Source organism: Mirounga angustirostris, unplaced genomic scaffold, assembly GCF_029215605.1.
Source record: "Mirounga angustirostris isolate CCGP_5_RB_7025 unplaced genomic scaffold, mMirAng1.0.hap1 SCAF_1, whole genome shotgun sequence".
NCBI classification, from domain to species: Eukaryota; Metazoa; Chordata; class Mammalia; order Carnivora; family Phocidae; genus Mirounga; species Mirounga angustirostris.
This window is the reverse complement of record NW_026991709.1, coordinates 48469723-48497086: the sequence shown is the minus strand read 5'-3', so window position 1 is coordinate 48497086 and position 27364 is coordinate 48469723. Positions and strand designations below refer to the sequence as shown.

The 27364-nt window shown below is 41.0% G+C and overlaps 1 protein-coding gene and 1 non-coding gene across 6 annotated transcripts in view; one reads left to right on the top strand and one right to left on the bottom strand.

Moving 5' to 3' along the window:
- The window catches only part of NFKBIZ (NFKB inhibitor zeta), a 63657-nt gene that overhangs the window by 4460 nt on the left and 31833 nt on the right, over nt 1–27364 (bottom strand). Inside the window, exon 13 of one of the 5 annotated variants that reach the window (XR_010409998.1) lies at nt 14009–14289. The exons of 2 other annotated variants lie outside the window; for them this stretch is intronic. The gene's annotated coding sequence lies outside the window, so the exon portion shown is untranslated. Of the gene's footprint in view, nt 1–14008; nt 14290–14551; nt 15006–27139; nt 27297–27364 lie in introns of those variants that run through there. 2 more of the 5 variants (XR_010410008.1, XR_010410004.1) reach the window with 2 other exon arrangements.
- Nucleotides 20939–21046, top strand: LOC123834993 (U6 spliceosomal RNA). The gene has a single exon (XR_006788565.2). It is a non-coding gene; the product is annotated as a U6 spliceosomal RNA (small nuclear RNA).

The window sequence follows — 27364 nt, the reverse complement described above, 5'->3', positions numbered from 1 at the left end:
CAAACTACATATCTGATAAAAGACTTATAGCCAGAATATATAAAGAATGCTTACAATTCAATGATAAGAAAATGAACAACCCAACTTAAAAATAGCAAAAAGATTTGAATAAACATTTCACTAAAAAAATATGAATAGGCAATAAACACATGCAAAGATACTGATCATTTGTCACTAGGGAAATGCACATTAAAGTTGCAAGGACATACCACCTCACATCCACAAAAAGGATTATAATCCAAAAGGCAGAAAATAGCAAGTGTTGGTGAAGACATGGAGAAACTAGAACCCTCATACATTGTTGATGGAAATGTAAAATGGTACCGCTACTTTGGAAACAGCTGGGCAGTTTCTTAAAAAATTAAACATAAATTACCCATAAGCCTCAGCAATTCTACTCTTAGTTACCTGCCCAAGAGAAATAAAAACATATCCACAACACGAGACTAGTTCATGAACATTCATAGCAGCATTAGTCATAATAGCCAAAACATGAAAACAATCCAAATGCCCATCAACTGTTAAATGGATAAACAAAATGTGGTATATCCATACAATGAAATGTTACTTAATAATAAAAAGAAATGAGGGGTGCCTGGGTGGTTCAGTTGGTTAAGCGACTGCCTTCGGCTTGGGTCATGATCCTGGAGTCCCGGGATCGAGTCCCACATCGGGCTACCTGCTCAGCGGGGAGTCTGCTTCTCCCTCTCCTGCTCCCCCCTCTTGTGCTCTCTCTCTCTCAATCTCTCTCTCAAATAAATAAATGAAATCTTAAAAAAAAAAAGAAATGAAAAACTGATAAATGCTACAACATGGATGAACCTTGAAAACATTATGCTCAGTGAAAGAAACCAGGTGCAAAGGCCAATAATGTATGATTCCACTTATATGATATATCCAAAACAGGCAAATCTATAGAGGCAGAAATTAGATTACTGGTTGCCTGGGACGGGGGAAGGGATCTTTTTGGGATGATGAAAATATTCTAATATTGAGTTGTGATGATAGCTGCACAACTCTATAAATTTACTAAAACCATTGAATCGTACAGCTTAAATGGCTGATTTATATGGTAAATTATACCTCAATCAAGCTGTTAAAAAAGAATACACAAACCAACAAAAAGCAAAGTCAGCAAATATTGACATAAAAAATGAGATTAAAAGAATAATTGAGGGGGTGTTTGGGTGGCTCAGTTGGTTAAGCATCAGACTCTCAGTTTCAGCTCAGGTGGAGATCTCAGGGTCGTGACAGCAAACCCTGTGTCTGGCTCCATGCTCAGCATGGAGTCTGCCCAAGACGGTCTCTCCATCTTCCTCTTCCCCTCCCGCTCATTCTCTCTCTCTCTCTCAAATAAATAAATAAATCTTTAAAAAAAAAAGAATAATTGAGTTTTAAACTGACCTTCCTGACAACAAAGGCAAAAGCAAATAAAACCACAGAATACATAACTTTAATAAAACACATAACCTTATTCTTGTTTAAAAAAAAAAGTAAGCAAGTAAATGTACTTTTGGAAAAGTCTTTTTTCCTCCAAAAATGACTTACGAGGTATAACTTTATGTACATAGTAACAGTGCAGGGTTAATTGCAGTTTCATCAATTTTTTTAAGAAAAAAAGAAAAGAAAAACCCGAAGTGTTCCATACATGCTATTTCTTATAGAGGGCCTCGATAAAAGTTGAAGGAATGTCGTTAAGTCTTCGTTTGACACGGAATTTTCCATGTGGAACCAGAACATATGTCACAGAACCAGGTTTGGGGAACTGCAGCTCAATACCAGCCAGTTGCTCAGAGAAGCTACAAGAATGAACACTTAGCATCCCTCTTTGGCTATACTTCTCACATGTCATTTTTCTCCCTGGGGCTTTCACTGGTTTCTACCTAAGACAATCCAAAATTGAGTTCACTGGTGAGCTCATAATTTTCCTACCTATTTTCTGTGGCTGACTGAAAGAAGATTCTGATGCTCAGACTACAGATGTGTAGACACGGAGGAAATGAGAGTCTGATTTATGCTCTTGCCCAGTAGTATGGCCTTAACAGGGGGGGCTAATGACATCTATAGGTAAATAAGACTTTTCTCAAATCAAAGATCAAAGATCTTTGGATCTGTCCCCAAGGCACTAAGAAGTACAGCAAAGCCCTAAATTTCTGTACCTATGGTACTTAAGAGAGATCCTTGGCCTGAAAGATTTTTAGGAGAAAAAGCTGGCCCCAACCATCTGGACCCACCACTTATGAACTTCTGTGTGGCTCCTCTGCAGGAGTACTGAATCTCCGTGGCCCCAATGGGTGGTGTTGGCCCAAACCACCACCCTAGAACCCCTGAAACATAACTACACTTAGCTATTCAACAGACCCAGATAGCTCTGCTTCCCAGGAACACAGTGTAAAAATGGCATACTTGACACTGAGCTTTTTCTCCTGATAAAAACCAACCATTCAGGGTGCCTGGGTGGCTCAGTCATTAAGCGTCTGCCTTCGGCTCAGGTCATGATCCCAGAGTCCTGGGATCGAGCCCCACATCAGGCTCCCTGCTCGGTGAGAAGCCTGCTTCTCCCTCTCCCATTCCCCCTGCTTGTGTTCCCTCTCTTGCTGTGTCTCTCTGTGTCAAATAAATAAATAAAATCTTTAAAAAAAAATACAACCATTCATGCAGGACCATGTCATCAGCACAGAGAATAAAGAATACTTTCATATTGGATATGTCAAGAGATACAGCATTTGGTTTATCTAAAAAAAGCTGACCCAAATTATCATGTTAAATTAAAACTGGGTACAGTCACACTTAATGCTACCTAAAATTGGAATTTATCTCAAGGAGCTCACTGTGTTTGTCAACAGGAACTGTGATAGAGTCACTGGAGAAAAACAAAAAGCCTTGGACTTCAATAGACTCTACCATGTCATTCTAGGTACATGTCATAAAAATCTCAAAATTTTCTCCATCTCAACAACAACAAAAACCTGATTAAATAATAGACATAGGACTCAAATAGGTAATTCTCCAAAGAAGATATACAAATGGCCAATAAACACATGAAAAAGTATTCAACATCACTAATCATTAGGGAAATGCAAATCAAAACCACTTCACATATATTATGTAAGCTACTAACAAAAAAACAGAAGGGGTGCCTGGGTGGCTCAGTCAGTTAAGCATCTGCCTTTGGCTCAGGTCATGATCTCGGGGTCCTGGGATTGAGCCCTGTGTCTGGCTCCCTGCTCATCGGGGAGTCTGCTTCTCCCTCTCCCTCTGCCCCTTCCACCACTCATGCTTGCTCTTTCTTTCTCTCTCTCTCTCTTTCTCTCTCTCTCTCAAATTAATAAATAAAATCTTTTTAAAAAATGAAATAACAGGTTTGTGTGGATGTGGAGAAATTGAAATCCTTGTGCACTCTTGGTAGGAATATAAAATGCTGTGGTCTCTATAGAAAACAGTATAGCAGGTCCTCAAAAATTTAAAAATAGAGTTACCATATGATCCAGCAATTCCATTTCTAGGTATATACCCAAATTCAAATGGAATTGACAGTAGAGACTCAAACAGGTACTTGTACATGCAGGTTCACAGCAACATTATTCACAATAGCCAAAGATAGAAGCAACCCAAGTGTCCATCAGTGGATGAATAGATGAACAAAATGTGGTATATACATACAATGAAATATTAGTCAAGCTTACAAAGGAAGGGAATTCTGACACATGTTACAACATAGATGAACCTTGAAGATATTATGCGAAGTGAAATAAGCCAGACACAAAAAAGACAAATATTGTATGATTCCACTCATATGAGGTACCTAGAATAGTCAAATTCATAGAGACAAAAAGTAGAATGGTGGTGGCCAGGAGCTGGGGGGAAGGGAGAATGGGGAGTTGTTGTTTAATGAGTATAGAGTTTCACTTTTGCAAGATGAAAAAGTTCTGGAGATTGGTTGCACAATGATGTGAATATACTTAACACTACTGAACATTACCCCTAAAGTGGTTAAGATGACAAGGTTTATGTTATGTGTACCTTACCACAATTTAAAAATTCCTTTAATGTTCTTAATCAATTTCTCCACCAAGTGAGTCATGTTGCCGATTGCAGAATTTAGTCCAAAGGCTGCCTGATTCAAGCAGGATGTTAAGCCTACTGAACCAAACCTGTGGTTTCATTAAGAAAGCTGATTTTGAACTGCCCCTTTGGCAACTCTTGCATATTATATTTTGAGCCCTTCTTTCAGGGCCTTCACCACATCTTTCCCAGGCTTAATATTTGAGAAGTGAAGACAGAAACAGTAAGATGAAGATGAAAGATCACCGTCTCCAAAAATTGGCTCTGTTTCCACTTGCTATATAATTTGGGCCTCTGTTTTTGAGAAGGCGAGAACCATGTCTATGGCTTCCCACACACTGTATCAACCAGCTAGCTTTGTGGAAGGAAAAGAACTGGTGATATTGATGAACTATCAGACTTTCAGCATCCATAACAAAAATACGAACAGATACTTAATGAAAGCAGCCATGGTGGCCAGTTGAAGGCTGATATTCTGACAATGGAAGAAAAGAAAGAACAATGAAGAGATGGAAGACAGAATGGTCCTGAAGAAAGCAGGGGAAGCAAGTGAGGTGGAGGTTAGGGGTGATGAGGCATGGAGAGACCCACACAGAGAGACAAAGTCTCTCCCACACTGCCTCCCACTCAGTTCCCTCCAGACACAGTGCATGTGGTATGCATGTGCATGCACATGTGCATGCAAACACACACACACACACACACACACACACACACACCATTCCATGTTCTTGGAGAGTGAGGGGAATGAGAAATGAGGATGTGCTCAAATCCAGCTGTCCCTCTATCTCAACGGTTCCGGAGGCCTCAGAGGGGAATAGCTTACTAAGAAATCCTGCCACTAACCTCTCTTCCATGTCACAGTGAATTAGAGACCATTAGGGAAACATCCCACATTCCCACTCATGCCTGTGCCTAAACTTTTATCTGCATCCACTCCAACAATTCCATCCTCCCCTCCATTACAATGACAGCAGAGTCTCTTCTCTCTTCTCTAATCGCTTCGACCCACACTCTGGACCGCACCCCTTCTGCATTCTGAAAGAACCCTGTTTCATCCATCATTCCCTCTTTCCCCTATATCTTCAGCCACTCCCCTCCCCTTAACATGTGCATGCACTCTGAGGTCACCCATTCTTTACTTTTAAAAAACTCAAAATGCAATACACGCACACACACACACACAGAAAAAGAGAGAGAGAGAAAGAGAGAGAGGAATATTATTCAGCCATAAAAAAAAAAGAAAATTCTGAAGAAGGAGGAAGAGGAGAAGGAGGAGGAGAAAATCCTGTCATTTGCTACAACATGGATGAATCCTGAGGGCATCATGCTAAGTTAAATAAGTCAGAGAAAGACAAATGCTGTAGGATCTCACATACATGTGGAATTAAAAAAAAAAACTGAACTCACAGAAATAGAGAAAAGGTTGGTGTTTGCCACGGGCTAGGCGTAGAGGTAGGGGAAATGGGTAAAAGAATTCAAAAAGGCACAAACTTCCAGTTATAAGATAAATAAGTTCTTGGGAGATAATGTACAGTATGGTGACTATGGTTAACAATACTATATTATATTTTTGAAAGTTGCTAAGAGACTAGATCCTAAAAGTTCCCTTCACAAGAAAAAAAATGCAAGGTGATAGATGTTAAACCTATTGCAGTAATCATTTGCTATACGAATGTATATCAAATCATATGGCACATTTAAACTAATCTGAGGAGGGGCGCCTGGGTGGCTCAGTCGTTAAGCGTCTGCCTTCGGCTCAGGTCATGATCCCAGGGTCCTGGGATCGAGTCTCGCATTGGGCTCCCTGCTCGGCGGGAAGCCTGCTTCTCCCTCTCCCACTCCCCCTGCATGTGTTCTGCTCTCGCTGTCTCTCTCTCTGTCAAATAAATAAATAAAATCTTTAAAAATAAATAAATAAATAAAAATAAACTAATCTGAGGTTATGTGTCAATTATATCACAATAAAACTGGAAGAAAAAAAAAAAAAAACTCCTAGACCCTATGTCCCCTTTTAAGCCTTGTCACTTCACAGCCAGGATTCTTAAGATTTCAGTCCACATTTGTCTTCATTTCCTTATCTCTTCAGCCAACTGAACTGTCACTGCAGCTGATCTCACAACCAACAGTCCTCCTGTCACCCCATATGAGAGACATTTGAAATTATCGTATTATGGGAGTGCTCGGTAGCACCAGACTCTCTTGGCCAGACCAACCTCCTCAAAACATCATCCTCCTTCACCTTCCTGGACACTGTTCTCTCCCTGTTTTCCTTGGTCCTCAGCGATTGTCAGCTCCTCTCCCTGGGGGCCCACATCACCTCTCCATCTCTGGTCCCAGAATGTAGCACAACACTAATATAGGGTAAGCCTCTGGAAATACTTATTGATAGACTGGTTCAAATAATGCAGTGGTTCTCAACCCTGGCTCCTCCTTAAATTTATCAGGAACTTTTACAGAAGTATCAATACCCCAACTCATCGTATTTCTGATTTAATTGGTCTTGAATGAGGCCCAGTTAACGGTATTTTCTAAAAGCCTCTCAGGTGCTCACCACCAACCTTGTCACCCCAAGCTGGGTCTTTAAGGACAGGAAATCTGCAAAATGCATAGCTATCATTTTGGAACTTAACCCTTTAGTTAGAGTTTAAGTGGAGCTTTAAAAATCTGAGAGAGCAAATTTTAAGGGTTCTTGTTAAAAGTTTACATTGAATGTTGCTTACAGTCGGCTCATCCATTGTCTTGCAATCCTAGATTTCTCTTACCCTTGCTCAGCCAGGAGCCCAAGAAACAAACAAAGTCACACATTTTGTCACATGAATAAGTGGCCTGACAGTTGCAAACACAGGTGTTTCTTCCTCTCCCTTCTGAGTCTGCCAGGATTCTTGGGAGTGCCTTTGCCCCACCTCTCCCCCAGTTTCCAAGTACCAACAGGCCCAAGCCCTTCCAGAAGCTTTGGCCTTCCTCTCTCTTCTGCCTTGCGGGTGCAGAGTCTGTTGTGTGCCTGGCTCCCTCGAGAAATTCTGCCTGTTACTCTTTACCAGGGACGCATCTCTCAGGAGGTTGGCGTGACCAGAGAGGCATATTCACACAGAGGCAGTTTTATTTGTTTCGTGTGTTTAATTATATGACTGTCGTTGTGGTTTCTGGGGGTTTAGGGTGAAGAGGTGGGGAAGGAGTTGGTCAAAAGAGGTCTAGAAGTGTAGAAACAAAACAACCATAAAAAGCTGTGAGACCCAACCACACTGAGAAACAATTCCATCCACCTGGCCCACCTTTTCCTCCCATATTTTGCTACAGACATCCACCCACCCACTTCCTTATTTTAGACAGGGAGAAAGAGAGGTCACAAAGAGAGGTAATGATTCAAAACTGCATCTTAAATTGTGACCACTCTGATATTTTAAGATAGTTTGGACAGTCATCTTAAGAGCAAGGGGATTAAGTCCTAAAGGTCTGAAAAGTGACTATAGAAGATTCTGGGAATGTCATGTTGCCAGGATATTCAGGAGGTCCGGATATTGCCCCTCCACCAGATCCTTCTTAGCAAAGCTACAACGTCTCACCAGGGGGGAAAAAAAAAATTACTCCAAAGTTCAACTCATGGAAGCTCAATCTGTATTGCAAAACTCAAGGGAGGGTTGTATATGGGGCTCTGTAACAGGAATGGCTTAAGAACCCAGAACTGATGCTATTGTTGGTAAAGATCAGAATCTACAGAGCTTACATTTTGGAAAAATGGGCTAAAGGGAAGGGAAAGGAGGACAGGGAGGGGGGCAGAACACTATTTGCAAAGGGCAGTGAACTGAACCAAGGAGAGCGATTATTGCCAAACAAATGGCACTGGTCCTAGCATTCACCAGAGGCAAGGGTTGCTGCGCTTGTGATTATAGCCTAGTTAGTTCCCCTTCTGTCCTATGAGAAAAGGGTAAAAGTTGTTCCGTGTAGGAAAATGGAACTATGAGTAGTGGGTAACCATTATGGGAAGCATGGCTCAGTTCTGTCAGAAGAGTTGCCTGAGAAAGCAATGAGAGCCCGCACCCCGCGTACTCACAGACCAGGTAACTGCTGCTCGGAGTCCTAGGGTAGGATCAAGCGAGAGCCACGGAGACTTTAAGAAGCCCTTTGGACCAGAGAGTCAGTGGCAACAGCAACATAGATTAATTGTTTTTCTACCTCCAGTGACCAATAAAGCTACAACATCTAAATCTTACTTCATTCTAATTTAACCTTTTAAAATAAAATAAATTTTAAAAATAAAATAAATAAGTTCATTGGCAAATTTTGAGGCTCTATTAAGTACTCAGCACAGTGATAGGTTTTCTGAAGGACAAAATTTATTATGGGGAGAACTACATTAGAGAGAAAACTAAAGAATGGAGTCATCTAAATAGGAAAAAATAGAAAAATCAGGAAATTCCAGAACCCCCTGGAAATCTTCCTTTCTCCCTAATAACGACCATGAAGCCTCCTTCTTTGTGAAGAACCAGATTGCCCCAACACTGTGTGGGTACTCCCTGGCTTGACTCATTTTCACCTAAGGGTAGGGAGGGCAAAATTAGAGTGAAGTGTTTGTTGGGGTTCAGCCAAACTTTTAAATGTACCCTACTCACACTTGGTTCAGTATGGGGTGTGGGTTTTATAGCTGGCTGCCTCTCCTTGGTGATTAATGGAGCTCCACTAAAACCTCCAGCTTTCAACGCCTCCTCCCATCTGGGATAAGAACCAACGATTCTCAGGCTAGAGCTGAGAGACTGGTATGAAGAAAGCTCAGATGTAGTAAAAGATGACAGGGTAATGAAGACCTGACATCTTGCTAACCGTGGAATCCCTGAGCTGTTTTCCTGGACCCAGAGAGCGGTATAATGCAAACACCCTTACCAGATTCCATTTGTGTTTGCAGGGCAAACAGGAAATTCAAACCTTACCCTTCCTAGGCTTGCGGTGGACAACAACCCACCTTCAGGTCCTTCTAAATTACAACCTGCTCCTGGTTCTTCCCTAACTGACTTATTTCTGGGGGTCCCTCTCTCCTACATGCCAGCTCCTTTGAACAGAATTCAAGACCCTCCAAGATCCAGCCTCTTTCTCCTATCTCATTTCCCACCATTCCAGGTCTCAAACTCTTGCAAGTCAGGCCACACAAAGTTCTGCTTTATATCTCTGCCTTTTGTTTGTATCTTTCTCTCTTGACCATCTGATGAACCAGTACTATCCAAAGGTGTAGTCAATCCTGGGGTTTTCCTAAGTTAGAGCAAGGAGGGGCCAATTTTCCTGGAGCAATATGTGCATGCAGCCAAGAGGAAATGGCAGGTTCTTGCTTATGATGTTGCCATATGCAAGCAACTCACCCAGGCTCCTCCAGACCTCACTTTTTGTGGGAAATTAGCAAAGCAACACCTATTCTGAAGCCATGGTGGTTGGTCCTCTTTGGCCTAGAAGAAAGATTAGGGAGGAAGACGTCAGGCAGTGCTTTTCCTGAATGCCCCTGAGGAGGAGAGTGAAGGCTGCCCTCTGGGGAGAAAAGGCACACTCTCTACTGAAGACAGTTGCCAAGCATAGGGCATGGATCTGTGAAAGTCCTGCACTAATATCACCCCCTTCCTCTAGGGCTTTCTCTCCACTCCTCTCCATCTCACTGCCACCAGGTCCACCAAGTTTAGTGCTTCATGGTGGTGTCTGATGGTCACTGGGCCTGGATTGAAGATCTAACAGAAAATAATCAAGTTAGTTTGAATTTTCATTCCTTTAAGTATTTCTATTAAAGTCACATACTTTTTCTTGATTCATTGGAGAAAATATATATCTTTATCTGGCAGATATTGCTGATACATTTTCTTTTAGGTAATATGTAAGCTATTTTATATTAGGGATCCCATCACCAGCTATTTGATAATCCCTCATCTTTGTCAAATGCATCATATTTTATTCTAGAACAGATATTATTACACTGGATTTCTGTATCAGTCCCCACTGCTCCAGACCTTTCTAAATTACAACCCAATCCTGTTACCTCTGTGATTTAATTATTTTGGTGGTTCTCTTTCAATCACACAAAGTCCAGGCTCCTTTGCATAGTACACAGGGCTCTCCAAAATCTGCCCTTTGCTTCTCTCTTGTTTCTTACCCTCCAGATTTCAAACTGTTGCAGTTGACTGAAGATATAATACTTTCTTATATATTGATACCTTTACATATTTTTCCCTCTCTGGAATGCCCTCTTGATCTTTGTCTACTTGGTGACACCTTTGTCCTTTGAGAACCAGGGCTAGTGTCTTCTGTTCCATGGAACTGTCCCCGACCACCCAACTGCAGAATTGATTACTCTCTCCTCTGAGTCATCACTTAACCCTGAATTTATTTCTACAATAGCACTTGTCACACTGATTTGCAATAACTTCATTAGGTCATTGGCTCCTCTAGTAAACTGTGAATGCCACAGGAACAAGATATTCATCATATTAATTTTTATATGCTCATTGCTTGCACAACTTCATTGTTGTTGATCTGTAAGTTATTTTTAAATAAGTGCATACAAACCAATTGCAGAGGGTCAGTAAGAAGAAAGAAGAATATAGGTCTGTTATTATAATTCCCATTTAACAGGAGAAGAAACTGGACTAGATGCTAGTCCTACAAAACAGAAGGCACTTAAACAAAAAGCTTAGAATCTAATGCTATAGGACAAAACAGAAGGCAACACAATACTAGGGAAACTCAGATTAATTTCCATTTGGGAAGATATGGAACCTGTCATTCTATAGATCCTTAAAGTGAGTAAGAAGTAAGCAGGAATGATGACGGCCATATAAAAATGTTTCTGAAATGAAGGACTAATAAGTAGAAATCAATGAGAGTAAGGAGACAATTCTCCTTCATAAGGAACAACATAGGCAAAGGCACAGAGCTGGTGAGCATTGAGGGAAGGTCATGTAGTTCACATGACCACAGTTAATGGCAGGGTCATGGGAAATAAGTCTGTAAGGTTAGGTTGAGTTCAATCAGGCAGATCCTTGACATTTTGACTCTGCAAAAGGGAGGCTTTGAGATCAGAAAAACCATTTTCTTCATAAAACCTCTTTATAAAAAAAGATTAGAACAACCAGAAACTGGAACTCCTCAGGCAGGATTGCTCCTATTCTCAGCTCAAGTTTTACAACAATCTGTGTTGCTCGGTGTGGTCATCTCCTTCACCCGGCTTCAAATGACTTTCGGCTCTTTCCAAAATCAACTCCATTCTAAGGAGCAAAACTTAACACCTTAAAGGTATTTAAAAAAACAAAAGGCTCCAAAATAGTGAAATCTCAAAAGCTGAAAAATGGCAATAATGTAGAAAAAATGCTTTCATTTTGAAGGAGATGGACTGCATTTGGATATACAAGAAAAGTCATACTACTTTAGAGTCAATAATGGGTACGTATAAAGCATGTGCAAATCTGTGTGGGAAGGTATACATAGGTCAGAGATATGAACACAAAGAGTAGAAAAATAATCCATTGAGTGCCAGAGTTTTCCTATCTCTCCATTGGCATCCATAGCCTCTTACTCTTCAGATAAAAGGGTCTGCTATTCAGTCACCAACCCAAACCAGAATAATGATTTCACTTGCAGAATAATCATGAAGCACCACAGGGCTTGCCTTTTCCTTTACTACCTCCCTAGGCCAATTCTATTAATCTAAAAAATGAATTTCAGTTGTAACGAATACTCTGGGGAAGAAGTAAACAATTTTCTAAAGTACCATATTTTTTATTATTATTATTATTATTATTATTCATATATGGGCTTCTCCTGTGACAAAAAAAGAAAAATATTTACTACCTTTCAAGAATGGTGTGAAGTTTAAATAATTTATGTGACTAAAGCTACAGCTCCGTAAGGGTCAACCCATGTTCAGTGTTCTTTCTTTAGAAAATGAAATCAGCTGCAGAAAACTACAGCTCATACTTCAAATAGCACTTTATTACATGAAATCTGTCTCACAACCACAACAGGGAACTAGCAGAATAGTCTTTGTTTTTTCAACAATTTCATTCCACTGGTTGCTTAGCAAGGTTTTAGAATAGCCTTCAGGGAATCTCACTGGCAAGACCATAGATTCATGTGGATCATAGACTCATAATTATTCAAATCATGTTTTGTTTTAGTAACTCAAATGTTCTCTTTTTTGTATTAAATAATGTATTTCCTTCTCCTTTTTTTGATAGTCAGCAGTTTCTGAAGTTTCTTACCAAGACGATTTCCCTTTTCTGACCATCCTAACATAGACATATATAGAACAATTCAGGAGTCTCCATAAAAGGACTGTCCTAATTAAAACAATGCCTAGAACCAGGACTTCTAAAATGCAAATTACGGGACTCACCGGTCAATAAAAGATTTTTCTCTGCGAAGAAGATGATGTTGTATAATAGTTAAAGCAGAGGATTAATAAAAGAGAAGATGGACCATGTCATGACTGACCCTATTTGCTTTGCCACCTCTCCCTACCTCAATTTCTTCATTATTGGAATTGAGGTAACCTATCACACGGGGTTGTTAGGAGGAGTAAAACATGCCATGCCTTGGAAATCAGTTTGTAAAATAAAAGGGTTTATGTAAATGTCATTGTTAGAGCGATAGTGAGAAGTTACCCATTCCGGATCCCCTTCCAATAAAGCGTATGTACGCAGGGTGAGAGGTTGGGGGGTTGGAGTGGGTAAGGGAGGCACTGGCCACGTTGTGGAAAACATTGGGGCAGAAGCCAAAAGGTGAAAGAGTCTAGATGAATGCTCAGGAGACGATAATAAACTCCCACAGAGCGGTGTGAAAGAAACCAAGCAAGTAAGACAAACATACTAAAACTTAATTTGCAGAAAACATGAACATTTGTGTCTGCATGTTTTAAAGTACCTTACCCTTTAGACAGTGTTTGCCAGGGACGCAAGCATTGTCATTGGAACTCAGCCTTCTTAGGACAAGTCAAATAAGGTATTTGCCCACACATGCTTTTGCCAACGTACAGACAGGCAGGAATCTGTCTATGAAGAGAAATGCCTCGGGTTGTTTGCTTTTGACTGGCTCAACTTTACCTACTCCTCCAAATTAGATTTGTTTTTCTTCTCGGTGTCACCTGTTAAATCTACCCTCGTGTCTGTCCTACTCTGGGAGAGTGCAATCAGTCATGGAGAGCAATTGTAATGCCCTTCTAAAAATGTTATCCACCCAAGTAAAAGTATGTAATTTATTGGGTCTATTGAATACTAGATGCTTTCCATATGTATTATTCAATCCATGCAAGTTATGGGTGATAACATTTTACCGGGGAGAACACAAAGGCTTGGCAGATTGAATGGCTCCAGGTCAAACAACCAGAACACTCTCGCTATACTGTGAATGGCTCCAGTGAATGCTGGTTAACAGACAAGAGAAACTGGGAGACTATATTCTCCCCAAGTGATTCCTTAGCCAAAAACTTTGAGTAAAACTTTCCAGGCTTGGATATAGCAGGTATTGGGGTACTGTCCTCCTAGAGAGACAAGGGGCAGGTCAGAGGTCCTCCCCTGTCCCATCTACATTTGAAGGTCAGTGACATATCAGGGAAAAGTAGCTCTGGATTATCCTGGTCTAGCAATCTAAAACCGGATAAGCCCTTGAAAGAGAGGATGAACATGATTTCCACGGGGTTGGACCCAGTACCTCTAAGGTTCCTTCCTTCTTGTAGTCCATAAATCCCTGATTGTTAGCACACTGTCCCAATTTTCCCAACCTAAAGGTAATTATGCCTCATTATTCAAAAATGTTGCAATTTCTACTAATTCCCTCAGCCCCAGAAATGATACAAAATTGCTAGTCCGTTTCAGGAACTCTTCTCTTCAAAAACAAGCCCCAGCAATCCCCCATCCCTGCAACAAGCAACACTCGTTTTCTAAAATGCCACAGGGCTGGGATGTGCTGCCCTCACCCTGGAAGCTCCCGAGATCAAAACAGTGCCTGGGCAACCGTTGCTTTAAAGGTCTCTCTGGAAATGTCATGCTTCTCAGCCGTATTTCCCAAGTTATTAGTCAATGAAACTTCAGTGAGGGGCGCCTGGGTGGCTCAGGCGTTAAGCGTCTGCCTTCGGCTCAGGTCATGGTCCCAGGGTCCTGGGATCGAGCCCCGCATCGGGCTCCCTGCTCCGCGGGGAGTCTGCTTCTCCCTCTCCCACTCCCCCTGCTTGTGTTCCTGCTCTCGCTGTGTCTCTCTCTGTCAAATAAATAAATAAAATCTTTAAAAAAAAAAAAATGAAACTTCAGTGAATATCCTCAGCTACCACCACTTCTCCACCCCTCCACTAGACATCCCTAATTGCAGAGTTCATACAGCAGAAAGACGCTACAGACATGGAGACCAAGCCTACCATTTGGAGACCTGAACCAAACCTGGAGAAACAAACCAACCTCCGGGAATTCAACTCATAGCAGAAAGCAGGTTAAGAGACAGCACTCCATGTATCTGTCCACCTCTTTAGGCAGTTGTGCATCTTTTACCTCTGCTCTGCCCCCGCCCCATTTGTACAACCATGGATCAAACACGTCCAAACTTTAGGTTGGCGCTACCCTTATAACCAAGATGTAAGTCATAGCAGGAGGGTGCAATGATACAAGCTCAGTTTTCTCCCTGTTGCATCCGTGGTGCTCCACAAACTCAGTTCAGTGGAATTTTCATCCCAGCAGAATTTAATAGTATGTTTTCCAGCCCACTCCTTATGCTTTTCCTCAGCCTGACTCCTTGGGTGCCACCTATGCTTTCTGTTCAGGGGTGTTTTCCACAAGATCAAATGGACATCCAGACTTCAAAAACAGATGAGGTTTGTGACAGATGGTCCCAGTTTTTTGAACTTGTTTTTATGGAGGTGCTTTGGTCTGTCAACAAACTCAGAATGCCAAGGACTCCTTCCAGAATGATCCCATTGTCCTGTTCTGCTCCAACAATCCAAGAAAAGAGAGTTTTCCTTCTTTAAATATCAGAATCACACAGAGAGATGGTTAAAAATACACCTTCCTGGGGCACCTGGGGGGCTCAGTCGGTTAAGCAGCTGCCTTCGGCTCAGGTCATGATCCCAGAGTCCCGGGATAGAGCCCCGTGTTGGGTTCCCTGCTCAGCAGGGTGTCTGCTTCTCTCTCTGCCCCTCACCCCTCTCTCATGCTCTTTCTCACCCTCTCTCTCTCTCAAATAAATAAATAAAATCTTTTTTAAAAAAAAATACACCTTCCCAGGGTCCATCCCAAGCCTACTGAACTAGAATATCCAGGAGTAGAAACCAGGGATATCTGTTTTAACAAGCTGCCGTATTGATCTTAGTGAAAATGCAAATTTGAGAGAAATATCACTGCAGCCTAAATTAGTAATATGAAAATTTGAAATCAGGGTGCTAAACACTTTCTTTTTAGCTTAGATCCTTCCTAGAATATATAAGTGTCCTAAGAGATAACAGTGTCCTTTCCAGAGAGCTCAAGATTATACTTGCAGGCATTCAACTGGGAGAAGGCAGATTCCCACCTGGATCCTAATCCTGGTCATAAGGAGATGAAGATATAAACTATTTCCTCCTTCTCCCACCTTTCCTCTGTCCTGACCAAGAGATGACTGATCACAAATATGATTGCTTTATTAATAAAAAAATCCCATCCTACATTAATGTTCGCTTTCTTACGAAGAAATGATGTGACGAGTTGGACAGAATATTTTTAGATGATTTAATGTCTTCATTTTCACAAAGAAGGACTATATCTTTACTTTAATGTATGTTGGACCCAAACACCTTAGGACTAAGATCCCTGGGGTGAAAGTCCATAAAGTTAATAGGACACCAAACACAACTGATAAATAGCTAACAGTGTGAACACTGAGCACATAATGATAACTTTGACTTTACTCTGAGCCTCAAGAGAGAGGAAGTTCAAAGCAAGTTAGCCACTAATGGGAAATTCATGTTCACTTTCGACATCCCCTGTTTTTCCCTTTTTTACTTCCACAGTTGCAAGTCGAGTTTCTATACGCAAGCAGGCAACCCTGGGTAAGCCCAGTTGCAATAATGCCAACTAACCAGGTCACATAGATATAGATGAATAGTGACTGACAAAAAGAGAGAACTTCAAGTGACCACACAAAATAGGATCATCAGCTTCTCATGAAAATGGGAGAGCAGTTGATAAAATTTTCCAAAACATCAAAAATATATATATATAAAACAGGTTTGTATACATTATTAAAGTGCTCAGGTAATAATATAGTAAAAACCTTTTTCACTGATGCATTCAGCAAATGTTTATTGAGCACCTACTATATGGCAGGCACTGTCCTAGCACGAAGGATTCAAAGATGAATAAGAAACAGGCTTGGCCTCAAAGAGCTGTGTTTCTAGTAAGTGGAGACAAATATGTGAACATAGGTGTGCAATTAGGAACTATGGGTGTTAGGCAGAGGGTGGACAGGTAACAATGGGGACAAAAGAGGGAATAGTTGAAGGGTCTTTGGAAAGGCAAGAGATAGCCTGTAGAGTCTTCAATAGTTAGCAGGTGTTCACCAAACAGATAAGGTAAAGAAAGGCTCTCAGGGCAGCTTGAACAAAAGCTTTTATAAAGATAAAATATATGGCATATTTATAAAATGTCAGATAATTTGGTACATTTGGAATATCACAGAGTGCAATGAACAGGACCAATGATGACCCTGAAGAAATAAGAGGGGCCTCGTGAAGAGCTCTGAATAGCATGTCAGGGTCCCGAGGCTCCAGAGGGTGCCACCAAAGAGCTTGAAGTCTTAGAGTCTTAGTAAGTTCACCCTGGGTGAAGTGTGGAGATGAACTATAAGCAAAGAAATATCAGAGGCATGCAATCAGTGAGGAGGCCATTGCAATGATCTAGACAAGATCATGAAGGCTGGATTAAACCAGGGGTAGTAAAACAGGTGTGTACAGATGTTAAGAGCTGCAAACAGAGTAAAAATGATAGGCCATGGACAAAAACCCAGTTGACCTAGTATCTCTCTTTCTATTCTTACAAGTAGTCAAGTTATTTACTTAAATGATTCCATGTGAGCATCAATTCCATGTGAGACAATGGTCTAAATTAATTTCATTTCTCTGATAAAATACATAGGAGTGCTACTGAGTGGTAAGACAGCTGAAATACACACAAGGCAGGATGGAAAAGAAAAGAAGAGCCCAGGATTATGTAAAATAAGCAATTCTCAGTAGTTGCCAGAGGTCGAAGGATGAGGGTAGAATTTGATTATGGCAGGTTATCAAAAGGGAATTTGGGGGGAGGGGGAGGGCACAGGGAACATACAAAAGTGTTCTATATCTTCACTATTGTGGTAGTAACATGACTTTTTGCTTTTGTAAAAACTCATAAACCTATACACCAAGAAGAATGAATTTCTCAGAATAGCAATCTGAGAAAGGAAACCTACTTACTCTTGGATATTTATTCATTCACTCATTCATTCACTCAGAATACACATACTCAACAAATAGCACATACTCCATGCCAGAAACTGTTATGTGTTAGATACATGGTGGGAAATGGGCCCCATGGAGCCTGCAGTACAGTGGAAAAGATATCCATTAAGTAAATATTTCTGTAAATTCAATTACAATTGTGATAGGAAAAAAAGAGCAACATAATATGAAAGCATGGAACAAGCTTCCCTCAAGTGGTGATATTAAAGCTAAACCCCGGGGCACCTGGGTGGCTCAGTCGGTTGAGCGCCCACTCGATTTCAGCTCAAGGTCATGAGCTGTGTTGGGCTCCACCCTCAGCGTGAAGTCTGCTTCAGATTTTCTCTCTCCCTCTGTCTCTGCCCCTCCCCCTGTGCCCTCTCTCTCTCTCTCTCAAAATAAATAAATAAAATCTTTTTTAAAAAAGACCCTATTGAAAAAAAAAAAAAAGATTCTCTCTCTCCCTCTGCCCCTTACCCCCCACAAAAAAGCTAAACCCTAAGGATAAGTTAAGTTGACTAAAAGTGAAGAGGAGTGGTCAAGGGAAAACAACACATTTGGGAAGACTCTGAGGTATGAGCTTTCACATACCATGCACACTCTTGTATACTCACACATGCTCACAAATACCCTCACAAACTTACCTCCTCATGTACACATTACTAAATTTTGTGTTTCTCTCTAAGACCCTTTATGCTATGTATATTTCTATAGTGGAAATTGGTAAGGACTTTCTATAGACTTCCTGTATCTACTCCTTAGCAGATAGGACACCCCAATAAAATTATTTAACCTATTTGTACCCCAATTTCGGGCCCCATGCTCAGCAGGGAGTCTGCTTGAGATTCTCTCCCTTTTCTTCTGTCCCTTCCCCCGCAAAATAAATAAATCTTTTTTTTTAAAGGCTAACTTTAATTTTATTTTATTATGTTATGTTAGTCAACATACATCATTAGTTTTTGATGTAGTGTTCCATGATTCATTGTTTGTGTATAACACCCAGTGCTCCATGCAGAATGTGCCCTCCTTAATACCCATCACCAGGCTAACCCACCCCCCAGCCCCCCTCCCCTCTAAAACCCTCAGTTTGTTCTCAGAGTCCATATTCTCTCATGGTTCATCTCCCCCTCCAATTTCCCCCCCTTCATTTTTCCCTTCCTACTATTTTCTTTTTTTTTTTTTAACATATATTATTTCAGAGGTACAGGTCTGTGATTCATTAGTCTTATATAATACCCAGTGCTCACCATAGCACATATCCTCCCCAGTGTCCATCACCCAGGCCCCCATCCCTCCCACCCTCCGCCACTCCAGCAACCCTCAGTTTGGTTCCTGAGATTAAGAGTCGCTTATGGTTTGTCTCCCTTTCTAGTTTCATGTTGTTTCATTTTTTCCTCCCTTCCCCTATGATCCTCTGTCTTGTTTCTCAAATTTAAAGACTAACTCTTAAAAAACACTGACAATACCAAGTATTGAGGAAGATGGACAATAGTTGGGTCTCCTGCACATTGCCAATGAAAGTGAAAAATGGTAACCACTTTGGAAAACAGTTTGACTGCTTCTTTTAAAGTTACATATGCACTTATCTGAACCAGCTACTCCATGCCTAGGCCTTTACCAAAATGAAACAAAACCATATGTCCACACAAAGACTGTTCATAATAGCCAAAAATTGGAACAACCCAAATGTCCACCAATAAGTGAATGGCTAACAAATTATGTTATTAACACAATTAATTACTATCCAGCAATAAAAATATAACTACTAGCAAATGCAACCATGCGGATGAATCTCATGGTTCTCGCACCATGCTGAGTGAAAGAAGCTAAACACAAAAGAGTACATTCTGTATGGTTCCATTTATATGATATGCTAGAGAGGCAAAATGAATCTATAGTGATAGAAATCAGATCAATGGTTGCCTAGAACAGTGAGTGGAGAGAGGGATTGACTGCAAAGGAGTGTGTACAAGGGAACTGTCTAGTTGATTAAAATGTGCTGTATCTTGACTATGGTGATGGTTATATGGGTGTATGCACTTAGTGAACTATACACTTAAAAAGTATACCTTTTATTGTATGTAAACTATACCTCACAAAGTCAATTTTTAAAAAGATGGTTGCCTAACTCTTTAAATTAGAAGCCTTATCTTCATCATCATCCTACAATGAGTCATTCAGCAGTAAATTTTATAAGGAACAAATTCTTTATGAATCATGCACAGGCACCCCAAACAAATGTCTAACCACTTGTTTGTGTTATATGTGCATGGCTGGAGAAATAGCTGCCCATTAACCTAGCCCTTGCCCATCCTCTCTGATTCTGAGCCGCAGAAGAAATGTAACTTCAGTTCTCATCTTCCTAAGTATCCTCATTAACGACTTGTTGACCAGTTCCTGAAGTGTCTGCGTTTATTTTTTTTAAGATTTCATTTATTTATTTGACAGAGAGAGAGCAAGAGAGCACAAGCAGGGAGAAGCAGGCTTCCATCTGAGCAGGGAGCCCGATGTGGGGCTCCATAACTAGGACCCTGGGATCATGACCTGAGCTGAAGGCAGACACTTAACCGACTGAGCCACCCAGTGACCCCTTACTTTTTTTTTTTTTTTAAAGATTTTATTTATTTATTTGAGAGAGAGAATGAGACAGAGAGCATGAGAGGGGGGAGGGTCAGAGAGAGAGGCAGACTCCCTGCCGAGCAGGGAGCCCGATGCGGGACTCGATCCCGGGACTCCAGGATCATGACCTGAGCCGAAGGCAGCCGCTTAACCAACTGAGCCACGCAGGCGCCCCAGTGACCCCTTACTTTTAAGCAAGTTCTACCATCTGAAATCTTGGCTGGCTGCAGGGCTTAAGGGTACATTCTCTTCAAAATCTGCCCCCATCTCATACCAGAGGTAATGGTTAGTCTGACTACATAATGAACCAGTGCTAATGATGGTCAGATAGGCTGCCCTAATTACCTTCCCCTGCTCAAGGACCCTCTTAAAGACTTTTTTGAAAACACAGGCAATAGGAAAGCTAGACCCTCCTCTCCTTGAAATTTTCCTGTCTGTAGTCAGAAACTGATGGACAAAAGCAAAGGATCATAAACTAAGGGCTCTGCTAGTCTGCACAATGATCATACATGCTAAGAGGAGTGCCTCCGTCTATTGGAAAACCTTCCTTCCTTCCTGATTTGGAGCCTTTAAAAAAAAAAAAAAGATTTTATGCATTTGAGAGAGAGAGTGAGTGAGTGAGAGAGAGAGCACAAGCCAGTGGGGAGAGACAGAGGGAGAGGGAGAAGCAGACTCCCCGCCCAGCAAGGAACCTGACACGGGGCTTGATCCCAGGACCCTGAGCCAAAAGCAGACGCTCAACCGACTGAGCCACCCAGGCACCCTGATTTGGAGCCTTGGTAAGGTAGCAGGATGCTCACTTCAGCAGCACCTCTACTAAAACTAGAATGATACAGAGAACATTAGCATGACCCCTGCCCAAGGATGACACACAACATCCTAAAAACAATTCATAGAAAAAGAGAACAGGCTTGTGGTTACCAGAGGAAGGGAGTGGGAGGTGGGGAAATTGGGTGAAGGTGGTCAAAAGGTACAAACTTGCACGTACAAGATAAGTAAGTCCTGGGAATGCATTGTACATGATGACTACAGTTAACATTGCTGTATGGTATATATGAAAGTTACTAAGAGAGCAGATCCTACGAGTTCTCATCACAAGGAAAATCACAAAATGTTTGTAACTATATGAGGTGACAGATGTTAACCAAACTTATTGTAGCAACCATTCACAATGCATATATGTCAAGTTATTATACAGTACACCTTAAACTTACATATAGTGCTGTATGTCAATTATATCTCAGTAAAACTGGGGGAAGAAGAATAGCAGAAAATGCATAAAACTTACTACAAGCCCAAATCCTGTGTTATCGATTGTATTCGTTTTCTATGGCTGCATAGCAAATTACCACAAACTTAGCAGTTGAAACACCATCATTTATTATCTCACGGTTTGGCAGGTCAGAAAGCTGAGTACTCTCTGCATGGAATGTCACAAGGCCAAACTCCAGGAGCCAGCTGGGAAGGGCTCTTATCTAAAGGTTCTGGACAAGAATCTACTTCCAAGCTTATTCAGCCTGTTGGCAGGATTCGGTTCCTTGGCATGTAGGACTGAGATCCCATTTTCTTTCTGGCTATCTGGAAACTACCTGCATTCCTCAGCTCACAGCCCCCCCTTCTTCATCTTCAAAGCCAATAATTGTAGGTGTAATCTTTCTCAGGATTCAAATCTCTCTAACTTCCTCTTCTGTGACCAGCCAGAGAAAACTCTTCTTTTAAAGGGCTCAGGTGATTAGATCAGGTGCACCTGGATAGTCTCCCTATCTTAAGGTCAACTCATTTGTAACCTTAATCACATCCAGAAAATTACTTTTGTCATGTAACATAATGTAATCGCAGGAATAACACCAGGGGCAGACACCATGAAGCCATCTTAGAATTCTGCCTACCATAGTGATGCTAGATTCTGTCCAGCACCACTGACCTGCTCTGTATCCCTAGAGTTATCATTCACCCAAACATTTTAAAGTCTTTAAAAACAAGTGCTGCTAGTCAGTGATTAGGAGCCTACTTCCCAGATTATAGTAATTAAGACTATTAAAAAATACCAGATTTAAAGTTAAAGGAACTATGTTTAAATCCCAAGTGCTCAGGGCAGAAAGAAGTTATTATGAGCTGGGAAAAGCTTCCTAGAAGTGGCACCCAAGCAGAGCTTTCTAGGATGCAGAGAATTTGGGTAGGAAAGAGCATGGCCAAAGATAGGAATGAATAAGGCCTCGGCAGAGTGGTGAGGAGACCCACCTTACAGCCTGTTTGGGAATAATGGACGATCAGACAGATGGGGGTAATGAAAAAGATGGCTTTATAAATCAGGACAAGAGTTTGCATTTGATTCAATAAGCAATACTGAGCCTTTGAAACCTTCTTAGGTTTCATAAAAGTATGCCGAATAGTTAGAAATTGTTGGATTGGTGAGAAAAATAAGATTAGAGAAAGAATAATTAGAAAGCAATGGGAGACACAGATTGCTTATCTATCAGAAATACATACTGATATTCCACGATGAGTGGGGTAGGCTTAAACATCTTCAAAAGAAAAATAAGGGGGAAGAAACAAAAATAATAAAGCGATTATAACTGATGAAGCTTCCTGAGAGGTACAAGGGGGTTCAATATAGTATTCTACCTACTTCTGCATGTTTGAATGTTTCCATAATAAAATGGGTTTTTTTAAGCCTATTGTGATAATCAAGGAATGAAGTCATAAAAACCTAGACATAGGTGGTAGCAGGGAAAATAGAAAGAAAAGATTAATTCCACAAATATTTTGACCTTGATAACAGATTTGATATAACAACTTCAGCTGAGGGAATAAATAAAACCGACTCATTTATATAGCCTTGGAAATAAAATGTCTTAAAAAGGAACCTATCAACCTGAACTTTCAATGAAGTTAGTTCTTCATTAGTCTGTATGATCAGAATGCATGGAGAAATTAATCATCTGTGTAAGTTAAATTTCTGCCCATAGATCTTTTTCTCTATCTACTGCACCACATGAGAAAACTGGACAGATTTTTGTTAAGTTTAGAAGGTCTATTTGGAAAAAGCTGCCTATTAAAATATGCTTTGATTGGTCTATACAAAAAATAACTTTGTAAGTCCCTAGATGTGTCTCATTTATTTATTTTTCTCTTAGACATGGCAATGTAGAATATTAAGTTTAAAGTTTTCCACAAGTTGAGTCCAGAATTTTATCTTTTTAAAAAATTATCCAGGAATCTTCTGGGCACAAGCACCCAAAAGATCCAAATGCTTTTTTTTCCCAAGTGATATATTTTTGTTTTCTACAAAATTGCTATCCTGAAGATAAACAGTTCTTATTTCCATATCTGCAAGAGCCTAAAAAGGAGAATTTTTTTGAAATTCTTAATGTAATTTTAGAAGGAATATGTCTTGGGGTAAAAAGGGAGAGAAAGGCTTTCAAAAGATGAATGAGAGTGGTATCATAAGTAAAAAACATTTGCAGCCATTTCAGAAAGACAGGCCCTCTTATGGGCAGGCTCTCACTGAGACAAATAAATGCTCAACAGCATTCGACACCTGAGGCTTCACGAGGGCGCCCACACTCTTCCACAAGCACTTGAGCTGAAGGCCTGCCCGAGGGACGTTTGGTTGCAAATACAGAGAAAAGGCCATAGCATTAAGACACTGTGAGTTGAGAAAATAAACAGTGATTTCAAACTTATTCTCCAAATCAATTAAGCTAAGAAATCTAGTATTATTTTTTTTTCTTTGAAGATTTTATTTATTTGACAGAGAGAGACACAGCGAGAGAGGGAACACAAGCAGGGGGAGCGGGAGAGGAAGAAGCAGGCTTCCCGCGGAGCAGGGAGCCTGATGCGGGGCTCCATCCCAAGAATCTGGGATCATGACCCGAGCCGAAGGCAGACGCTTAACAACTGAGCCACCCAGGCGCCCTGAAATCTAGTATTATTTTATAATCTTAAATTTGTCCCTATTATCAAACCCAAAGGTATTAAGCTGTTCCTACAGGAAACATGTGCTGGATTCAGGTACCAAGTTCCCAGAGCCATTGAAATCTCTATTTTCATATATAGCCAGAATCTTGTCACTCGAAAAAATAATATCTAGACCTAAAACACTAAATTTCAATGGATTTTGGCAAAGTGGTTCAGTATTTATTGTCTGAAACCATGGATTTCCTGGAGTTGATCTTTCACTTTCAAATGTCTGTGGTTTCCAGGAAGTGCTTACCCTGGTTTTATCATTACAAGGTCAGATGGTCAAAAATGAAGACATGTCATTTATGACCATTTTGCTTTTTAGGTGGTATGATCAAAGTGAAGAGCAGCAAGTTTGTTCACATGCATACCAGAGAACAGAACCAACGATAATCAATTATTGATTGTTGTAAGTTTCAATTAATTGAAGTTCTTTTAACCATTATAATAATTTTTAAATTATAGCCAATAATTACTTTATTGCTTCTACTAAAGTTTATCAATGTTAAATGAGTCTCCTGGTCATTGCCAGTTATTACATCTTAATAAATGAAATGGAGATGATATATCATGCATTAAACAAATTCTGTATTAAAAAAATGCTCATAGATTCTGAAGACAAGACTATAGGATTGCTCAAAAAGAAGTATTCATCCTAACCATTGTGTAAAAGGAATACTAGTAGAAGAAAAGATGATAAAGCCTCGTTCCCTGGTGTAGTGGTTTCAGTGGTGAACCCCAAGAAGACATGTCCATGTCCTCATGTCCTAATCCTCAGAACCTGTGAACCTTACCTCATTTGGGAAAAGGATCTTTGCACATGTAGTTAAGAATTTCGAGGTGAGGGCACCTGGGTGGCTCAGTCGTTAAGCGTCTGCCTTTGGCTCAGGTCATGATCCCAGGGTCCTGGGATCAAGTCCCACATCGGACTCCCTGCTCCGCGGGAAGCCTGCTTCTCCCTCTCCCACTCCCCCTGCTTGCATTCCCTCTCTCGCTGTGTCTCTCTCTGTCAAATAAATTAAAAAAAATAAAAAAATAAAATCTAAAAAAAAAAAAAAAAGAATCTCGAGGTGAGGTCGTCCTGGATGATCCAGTGGGCCCTCAATCCAATGACAAGTGACACGGAGTGGAGGAGAAAACCATGTAGATCAAGGCCAAGATTGGAGTGACACCGCCACCAGCCAAGGAACACTTGCCAGGAGTTGCCAGAAACTGAAACAGGCAAGGAAGGATTCCCCCCTAGAGCCTTTGGAGGAAGCATGGTCCTGCCAATACCTTCACTTCAGAATTCGGGCCTCCACGACTGTGAGAGAATAAATTTCTCTTGCTGTAAGTCACCAAGTTTGTGATAATTTACATAGTCCTAGGAAACTAATATACCTGAGGATTAAAATCCAAAATGACCTTTGAAAAGTGTTTTCTGAAAGCCAAAAAAAAAAAAAAAAAAAAAATTGGTGACTCCTGATCTCTCCTTCAAAGCTGGTTTCTATAACATGGGATCCAACGTACCTGGCACATAGCAAGCATTCATCAGTTTGCTCCCTTGGCCCCCTGGGAATTCCAGCAACTCATTCTGTTACCACCATATAGCCATGGTCCAGCCACAGATACTTTCCAAAGTCTGCATTTCCCCGATAATTTACATTAAAACTGCACTAAAATCATCTTCACAGATACCTGCCAGGACTCTGAAAACCCTGGAAATTCTGACTCAGGAAGTCTGAGGTGGGGCCAAGGCACTTGCACATTTAATGAGTTTCACAAAAATGCTGATGTCTCCCGAAGACCAAAACCTTGAAACTAGCACTTCAGCAGCTGGACTCGTTGTCCAACTCTGTCTCATTCCAAAACCCAGTTGGGCTGATAGGCCAAGGAACAGGGAGCATGGGACTGGAGGACAAAGAATACATCTAAGAAACCTGGACATGCTTTGAGAGCAAGCTCCAGTCATACTCCACCTGGAAATGCATCATCCATGCAGTGTTTCTGGGTCGACGCAGACTCCAGAGGGGACCAGAAAATAGACTAAAACCAGAGCTGGTGTAAAGTGATTAAAAAGAGAACTATAAAAGTAAACTCAATTTAAGAAGTATTTATTGGCGGGGTGCCTGAGTGGCTCAGTCGTTAAGCGTCTGCCTTCAGCTCAGGTCATGATCCCGGGGTCCTGGGATCGAGCCCCGCATCGGGCTCCCTGCTCGGCGGGAAGCCTGCTTCTCCCTCTCCCACTCCTCCTGCTTGTGTTCCCTCTCTCGCTGTGTCTCTCTCTGTCAAAAAATAAATAAAATCTTTAAAAAAAAAAAAAAAAGAAGTATTTATTGGCTACTATGCATCAGATACTGTGCTACTCTATCAGATCTGATGATAGGGTCCCTTCCCCTCCTCTCAAGAGCAAATCTAGGGCACTACCAGGAAAAACAAAAACCTAGCAGTCTGGTTATAACTAATCCGAAACCTCGTATCCAGACCTGATCTCAAAGGAACCATCAAGAACTTAGCCAGTAGCTGAAGCTCTGGCTTCTCCCTAAGGTTATATTCAGTTCAGAACAGATGTTATCAGGAAATGGATGTCAGGGGTACTGAGTTTAAGAAGTTGATATTTATTAAAGGTTAGAGGAGTTTGAGGAAATTCTCCTCTCCTGATTAAGTAAAAACACAGAAAGGATGTTACTGATTTGATTAACAAATAGAACTAGATTTGGTCTCTGACACTTGAGGGGATTCCTTAGTGAAATATCAAACTACAGTCCTAGAGTTAGTCTTCTGCAAAAGGAACCACCTGATTTTAAAAAGAGTACAACTAGCCACGTGGGTGGCTCAATGGGTTAAGCATCTAACTCTTGATTTCCGTTCAGGTTGTGATCTGGGGGTCGTGGGATCGAGCCCTTGCATCGGGCTCCCCACTCAGCGTGGAGTCTGCTTGAAATTCTCTCTCCCTCTCCCTCTGCCCCTTCCCTGCCACCCTCACTGCTCATTCTCTCTCTCTTTAAAAAAAAAATTAATAAATTTTTAAAAATAAATAAATAGGGGCACCTGGGTGGCTCAGTCAGTTGAGCAGCTGACACTTGGTTTTGGCTCAGGTCATGATCTCAGGGTCCCAAGGTCCAGCTCCACACTCAGTGGGGAGTTTGCTTCAGGAGCCTATCTCTTCCTCTGCCCCGCTCCCTGCTCGCTCACTCTCTCTCTCTCTCTAAAATAAATAAATTTTTAAAATCTTTTTAATAAATAAATAAAAATACATAATAACTATGCCCATTT